We start from the raw sequence: 7,728 nt of genomic DNA on the forward strand, positions 1-7,728 counted from the left end.
ATATTAAAAAAGAAGAATCTGTTCTCTCTCCCTCTCTCTCTCTTTCTCTTTCTTTCTTCCTTCTATCTCTGCCTCTGTCTTTACTCAGCTTTGGCTCTCTCTTCTGCCTGGCTGTTCTCATGATTGCTGGCTGGTGGGCCATAACAGCTGGGGTGCTTGCTTTCTTTTCTTCTCTTTGGTATAAATGGGAATAACCACAGGCTCTCTCTCTAACCAGAGGCTGTGAGTTGTTTCCTTCATTCTGATTGGACACACTCAGGTCACCTGCCACTCTTGGACCAATAACAGATCCTAAAAGAGTGGCGTACATTGATTGGCTTAGAAGATCAGGTGCATTTCCTGGGTCTGGGATCAATAGTTGAAAAAAGGTAGGAAAATAACCAAACAGAACTGAGGCTCTGTTGGAAAGGTGGAAAGAGAGGGAAAGCGCTGGGGAGGAGACAAATGGTGTCAGATCTTATAGCTTATCAAAAGAAGTAAGAAAACTGGATTTTAGATGGAATCTCACAATTTCAAATAAAGACAATTTTTTTTTCTAAAAACTCTATAATGGTCAATAATGTATGGCCCAGCGAAGCATAATTAAGCAAGATCTGAAGGTAGCCCTTAGGTCTCCAGTTTGGGGTTCCTGGGGAGGTGATGGGTGGGTGGTATCATTGGAGAAGGACAATCAGGATGGTCAAGAACTCTGGAATGAGAAACTCATGGTGTCTTTGTTCTTTCGTCTCATGACTGCCTGGGAATAACATGGGATAGATTTCATTGGGCCCCCAATAGCACCTCAGAGACCTTTAAAAGGTCAAGAGCTTCCTTAAGAACTTAACTTACTACCTGAGAGTAACTTGGGTGCTACGAAAAATCAAGATTAATGTTCATTGGAAATTAAATCCTACCTTTTTACCCTTAGGAAAATTCTAAATGTTAGCAGAAGCATGGATCAGCTGAGAAAGCTACAGGTTTTCTGTTCCAAAAATGCTTTTGTTGCTAATTAAAATTAGTCTAATTTTGAAATGATCACACTGTTAAAGAGTATTTCAACTGATATTGATTTGATGATACCTACAAACATCTTAGAATAAAGAGGCTGGTGTTTCAGTATTATAAGGTGCTCTGATTAAACATAGATCTATGAAACTGATGACATGAGCTCCTGATACTTTTTCATTCATTTTTTTTCTCCCAGCGTGAAATAATTACGAATACCTCACTCTATGCAATTCACGTTTATTTTATTTTTTTACGGGGATGGAGGATGGCTGGATAAAGTGCTAGTTCTTTGCTTGTCTATGATATTGCTCTGGCAATATCTTAATTAAGTTTAGAGTCAAGATGAAATATGTGTCCAAAGTATGTTTCTAATCCTTTCAAACTTGAAGTTTTGATGTGTGAGCCTGGGCCAAGTCTTTAGAATGGTGTCTATTACGTCAATAAATCTTCTGAGACATGTCAGCCAGAACATTGACACCTTTGGTGGGAAGGAGGGCTGGCTTTCAGAGAGGCTGGAGGTTGGGGGTGGGGAACGATCTCAGAGAGTTTTCTCTTTATTCCCTAGGGCAGGCCCCTTGCCACACTGTCTACTCTTCATAAATATACTGTTCATTCATGGCCACTTCCTTCTATTTGTTTGGCAAGTCAACTCTACACCCTCAGTCAATCCAAACTCTAACCACCTGCAAATATCTACACTGATAGCTATCCCCTGCAGAATTCAAGTAAACATAGATCTTTCTCTTCTTTACCATTTGCGGAAGTTACATGCCAACCGTCTTGAAAGTCATGCAAATTCCCTCAGCAGATTTTATCTTAGTCCATGTATTCAACAAATATTTATAGAGCCCATTCTCTGTGAGAGGTACTATTTGTGTTAAAAAGACATGCTAATCTTTCCCAGAAACAGCTTCACAAACACACCTGTAAATAACATTTTACCAGGTATGTGGGCATCCCTTAGCCCAGTTAAGTCGATGTGCAGAATTAACCATCAAGGCTACTTGAGACTGACTACTTGAGACTTGCTAGGGCAAGTCCCTCTGAGAAGTTCATTTCCAGGATGCCCATCGAGGCCTGGTATCTGTGGGGCCCACTGTGCCACTTCTACCCCTGGCCTCCAGCTCAGTGGCTGCTGTTCACCAAAGGCTGCCCTTTTGGGGAAGGCCCATCCAAACTAAATAATATGGAGCCAAATGGCCTTGAACCCATCACTGCAACCTCGAATTTGGGGTATTCTCTCCCCTATTCTCTCTGTCATAGCAGAATTCTAAAATCTGGACTTAATTGTTGCAAGACGTGGGACACAGAACTGATGAATTAGGGGAGAATAAGGACTCTGGCAGAATCGGACATGACCAAGTGACTGAACAACAATAACAACAAGGACAATAAGTATCAACAACTTCTGTATGTTGAGGTCTCTCAGAACCTTTAAAATATGTTGTCTCATTGAATCCTCCTAATAACTCTTTAGGGCAAATATTTAATCCCTCATTTTAGAGAAGGAAACTGAGGTTCAGAAGGGCTGAGTGACTTCTCTAAGGAGTCAGAGTTAACAGAGCCAAGACTTAGACTCCAGTCTGCACAGCTCCAACCCCTACTGCACCCTGCTTTGTGCACACAGCCCCAACCACAGAATTTTGGGGGTTTCTTTGCTATCACCCTCATGGCCATGCTGGGTCAGCCCTTGTTATGCCTTGCTTCTCCAGGAAGACTTTGAGGATGACCAGTGTCAGGGCTGGAGTCTGAGGTCTATTACTCCTGGCGTATTTCTGGGGGAGCCTGGCAGGAAGGCAGCAGCACCACCAGAAATTGCTAGTCACAGCCCGTCATCTGGTTGCACGGAAAACACACCTCAGGGAAGGATTGGAGCTGGCTGTCCTGTGCTGGTCCCTCCTCAGCAGCCAGGCTTGAGCATCCTCCAGTGGGTCTCCATAGTGATGATAACAACTATGAAGATTACCTCTCATTGGTCATTTTTTGGTGGACCTATAAGGCTCAGAATTTCCTGTGTAACATCTTAGCTAATTTCCCCTACCACCTGCTGCTCCATGGTTAAGTTTGTTGTAATACATTTGTTTTCTAAGGAGGGGCACATTGATATGGATAAAAGCTCCCTCAAGAATCAACAGTCTTTCAGATGATCCAGAGGGCTGGGTCTTGGCCTGGCAGTGGAGAACTTTCTAGAATTATTTTAAGCATCTTCTCTGTAATAGCTTGGGAAGTGTTCAACAAAGCTTGTCCCCCTTCCATTCATCTGAGCCTGGCTTCTGTCAGTTGCTGTGCTGTTCAAAATTGCTGTCAATCTCCCACTTCTTGAATCAGTTAATTATCCAGTTGACTGTTGGTTTGAACAGATGAAAACCCAAATTGTGTTAGATCTCACCCATTTCTCTGCAAGTCAATTCTGTCAACATGCACCACAGCCCTGCAGCCTTGCCCAATGCAGGAGGGGTGGGACAGGGAAGAGAAGCTGGGGGCTCTCCCGAAGAGGAGGAAGGCCTGCGCCTTCTCCTGGGGATAGAATAGGGAGTAGCAGCTCTGCCCTCAGCTCTGTTACTCACACAGTCCTGTAACTAGAGGGAAAGGGGCAAGGCACAACTTTAGAAAGAATGACATAGCCCAAGGACACAGCTTAAACCAATTAGAATTAAATGGGACCATGATGGCAGACAAAACTAGAACTTGATCCTTAATTGGGAAGTGAAATGACACACCCAGAGGTGCCGTGACAGTTCCAAGGCACTGTTAAAAGACCAAGGTGTGGGCGGTGGCCCAGATCCTGGATATCTCTGCCCCTTCCCCAAAAATGGTTGGAATAATCTTCCCACTCATTAGCATATGAAATTACCCAGCCTATAAAAACTAACCACCCAAATTTCAGGGCCACACTTGTCCTCTACAATGGCCCACATTCTGTCTGAGGAGTGTGCTTCTCTCTGTATCTGAATAAATCCACTTCTTACCTATCACTTTGTCTCTCACTGATTTCTTTCTGTGATGAGACATCAAGAACTCTAGCTTCATTAGATCCTGAAACCAGGTACCGTGGGTGTTGTCTAGGTTTGAGTCCCAGCCACAGGGGTTCAAGTCCCAAGCAGGGCTTTGGCTAGGTTCAAGTCCCAGTCATGTGGATTCAAGTCTCAAGCAGGGCTTTGGCTGGGTTCAAGTCCCAGCCATGTGGGTTCAAGTCCCAATCTGAGGTAAACAGTTTCAGTCCTAGGATGCAGCAAGGGGATGTTGGAGGCACAAATGAGAACAGAGCCATGCTGTGGGGACAGGGGCTCTGGCTGCAAAAGGCTGGGGGGCCCAGCATGTGGCCTAAGTCCTCTTGGAGGAGGTCACCATTAGCCCCACCATAGAGCCACCGAGCAGACAAGCCACAAATTGGAAAGCAATTATGCCAAAGAAGTTCTCACACTGTTATGAACATTCTAGGGCCCACAACAAATATCCCAACCTGGGGATTGGGCAAAGGGACTGAGAAGCCCCAGGGAATTGGACTTTGAAGGGCAGTGGGTTTGATTATAGAACTTTCAGAGGACTGAGGAAATAGACTCTTGAAGGGCACAAACAAAGCCTAGTGCTCACCAGGGCCCAGGAGAAAACAGCAGTGACCCCACAAGAGACTGAGCCAGTCTTGCCCGTGAGTGTCCAGGAGTATCCAGTGGAGGCATGGGTTGACAGTGGCCTGCCGCAGGGTCAGGGGCACTGAATGCAACAGTTCTGGGAGCCACAGCATGCTGCCATAAGTCCTTTTGAAGAAAGTTGCCATTGCCATTACCCCTACCATAGTTTGGCCTCAAGCCAAACTACAACAAGGGAACACAGCCGCACCCATCAACAGGAAATTGGCCCCGCCCATCAGAGCAAGACCGGTTTAGATTCCCCCACAGCCACTCCCTCTCATCAGGAAGCTTCCACAAGCCTCTTATCCTTATCCAATCATAGAAAACTAACCAAACTAATCACATGGATCACAGCATTGTCTAAGTCAATGAAACTATGAGCCATGCCATGTAGGGCCACCCAAGATGGATGGGTCATGACAGAGTATTCTGACAAAATGTGGTCCACTGGAGAAGGGAATGGCAAACCACTTCCGGATTCTTTTCTTGAGAACCTCACGAACAGTATGAAAAGGCAAAAAGATATGATACTGAAAGATGAACTTCCTAGGTCAGTAGATGCCCAATATGCTACTGGAGAAGAATGAAGAAATAACTCCAGAAAGAATGAAGAGACAGAGCCAAAGCAAAAACAACATTCAGTTGTGGTTGTGACTGGTGAAGGAAGTAAAGTCCAATGCTGTAAAGAACAATACTGCCTAAGAACCTGGAATGTTAGGTGTATGAATCAAGGTAGATTGGAAGTGGTCAAGCAGGAGATGACAAGAGTGAAAATCAACATTTTGGGAAACAGTGAACTAAAATGGACTGGAATGGGTGAATTTAATTCAGATGACCATTATATCTACTACTGTGGGCAAGAATTCCCTAGAAGAAATGGAGTAGCTCTCATAGTCAACAAAAGAGTCTGAAATGCAGTACTTGGGTGCACTCTCAACAGAATGATCTCCCTTTGTTTTCAAGCAAACCATTCAGTATCACATTAATCCAGATCTATGCCCCAACCAGCAATGCTGAAGAAGCTGAATGGTTCTATGATGACCCACAAGACCTTCTAAAACTAACAACAACAGCAAAAAAAGATGTCCTTTTCATCATAGGTGACTGGAATGCAAAAGTAGAAGTCGAGAGATACCTAGAGTAATAGGCAAGTTTGGCCTTGGAGAAAAAAATGAAGCAGGGCAAAGACTAACAGAGTTTTGGCAAGAGAATACACTGGTCATAACAAACACCTTCTGCCAACAGCACAAGAGATCACTCTACACATGGACATCACCAGATGGTCAATACTGAAATCAGATTGATTATATTTTTTGCAGCCAAAGATGGATAAGCTCTATACAGTCAGCAAAAACAACAAGACCAGGAGATGACTGTGGCTCAGACCATGAACTCCTTATTGCCAAATTCAGACTTAAATTGAAGACAGGAGGGAAAACCACTAGACCATTCAGGTATGACCTAAATCAAATCCCTTATGATTGTACAGTGCAAGTGACAGATTCAAGGGATTAGGTCTGATAGAGTGCCTGAAGAACTACGGATGGAGGTTGTGGCATTGTACAGAAGGTGGTGATCAAAACCATTCCCAAGAAAAAGAAATGCAAAAAGACAAAATGGCTGTCTGGGGAGGCCTTACAAATAGCTGAGAAAAAAAGAAGCAGAAGGCAAAGGAGAAAAGGAAAGATATATCCATTTGAATGCAGGGTTCCAAAGAATAGAATTTGGACAGAAAAGAAAGCCTTCCTAAGTGATCCCTGAAAAGAAATAGAGGGAAATAATAGAATGGGAAGGACTAGAGATCTTTTCAAGAAAATTAGAGATACCAAGGGAACAAACATATCATGAAAAGATGGGCACAATAAAGGACAGAAACAGTATGGACCTAACAGTGGCAGAAGATATTAAGAGGAGGTGGCCAGAATACACAGAAGACCTATACAAAAAGTTCTTAATGACCCAGGTAACAACGATGGTGTGATCACTCATCTAGAGCCAGACATCCTGGGGTATGAAGTCAAGTGGGCCTTAGGAAGCATCACTACAAACAAAGCTAGTGGAGGTGATGAAATTCCAGTTGAGCTACTTCAAATCTTCAAAAATGATGCTATGAAACTGCTGCATTCAATATGCCAGCATATTTGGAAAACTCAGCAGTGGCCACAGGACTGGTAAGCATCAGTTTTCATTCCAATCCCAAAGAAAGGCAATGCCAAAGAATGCTCAAACTACTGTACAATTGCACTCATCTCACACACTAGTAAAGTAATGCTCAAAATTCTCCAAGCCAGACTTCAATAGTACATGAACTGAGAAATTAGAGAAGTTCAAGCTGGTTTTAGAAAAGGCAGAGGAACCAGAGATCAAATTGTCAGCATCCATTGGATCATAGAAAAAGCAAGAGAATTCCAGAAAAACATCTACTTTTGCTTCATTGACTTGCCAAAGTCTTTGACTGTGTGGATCACAACCAACTGTGGAAAATTCTTCAAGAGATGGAAATACCAGACCAATTTACCTGCCTCCTGAAAAATCTGTATACAAGTCAAGAAGCAACAATTAGAACCAGACATGGAACAATAGACTGGTTCAAAATTTGGAAAGGATTATGTCAAGGCTATATATTGTCACAGTGCTTATTTAACTTATATGCAAAGGACATCATGTGAAATGCCAGCCTGGATGAAGCACAAGCTGGAATCAAGATTGCCAGGAGAAATATCAATAATTTCAGACATGCAGATGACACCACCCTTATGGCAGAAAGTGAAGAAGAACTAAAAAGCCTCTTGATGAAAGTGAAAGAGGAGAGTGAAAAGTTGGCAAAAACTAAACATTCAAAAAATGAAGATCATGGCATCCAGTCCCATCACTTCATGGCAAATACATGGGGAAACAATTAAAACAGTAACAGACTTTATTTTCTTGGGCTCCCAAATCACTGCAGATGGTGACTATAGCCATGAAATTAAAAGATGTTTGCTCCTTGGAAGAAAAGCTATGACCAACCTAGACAGCATATTAAAAAGCAGAGACATTTCTTTGCTGACAAAGTTTTATCTAGTCAATTTTCAGTAGTCATGTATGGATGTGAGAGTTGGACTATATA

The sequence above is a fragment of the Bubalus bubalis genome, chromosome 18 (genome assembly GCF_019923935.1).
Source record: "Bubalus bubalis isolate 160015118507 breed Murrah chromosome 18, NDDB_SH_1, whole genome shotgun sequence".
Classification (NCBI taxonomy): Eukaryota; Metazoa; Chordata; class Mammalia; order Artiodactyla; family Bovidae; genus Bubalus; species Bubalus bubalis.